Genomic DNA, 790 nt, shown 5'->3' on the forward strand with positions numbered 1-790 from the left:
TTTATATTTCATATATTTAAAAAATTTTTAAATATGCTTTTTCTTTCTTTATAATTTAACTTTATTTCTATTGCAAAAAGATTGACGAACCTCCCTTGACAGACAAATATTGAGAGAGACAGGTACTCTTTACAGAGGCATCAGAGGTCTGTTCTCCCCAGCTGGACTACAAAATCCTTTCCCTCTCCTCATCCCCATAATTCCTCCCCCCTTCCTTCTTTACATACCATACAGTGGAGGGGGGGAGGCTGTAGTCCAGGTGAGGCTGACAATGCTGCTTGGGATTCAGTGCAGAGTTTTCAGCCCCACCTACACTACAGCCTCCCCCCCTCCACTGTATGGTAAAGAAGGAAGGGGGAGGAATTATGGGGATGAGGAGCTCTCTGGGTTGTACTGATGTACTGATTTATTATTTTATTGCATACACTTTCAACCCACAGCGCCCAACAAGCAGCCGGCGAATCGCGTGCAGTGTGCCGGCGCTCAGGGTGCGTCCTTCACTTTAAATGGCACCCAAACACACCTGCGGCATAGCGTGCAACACACATTGTACAATACGTGAATGCGAATATGTTCTTAAAGGTGTCACCCTAAGCTCAGTATACCGCGAGCTGTAGCACATCGATGACGAGATCGGCCTTGCTGCGTGAGTGACAGCTGGCTCAGCCGTGACAGGATCGAGAGGTGAGCGAACCCGGTATGTGTTCTCTCACCTCCCGATCTCCTGAGCCGACCTGTGACAGTCTCATTGTCACAGGTCGGCTAGAACTATGAGGTGAGTGAAAAGCAC

Source organism: Nanorana parkeri, unplaced genomic scaffold, assembly GCF_000935625.1.
Source record: "Nanorana parkeri isolate BGI_ZX_2015 unplaced genomic scaffold, ASM93562v1 scaffold1724, whole genome shotgun sequence".
Classification (NCBI taxonomy): Eukaryota; Metazoa; Chordata; class Amphibia; order Anura; family Dicroglossidae; genus Nanorana; species Nanorana parkeri.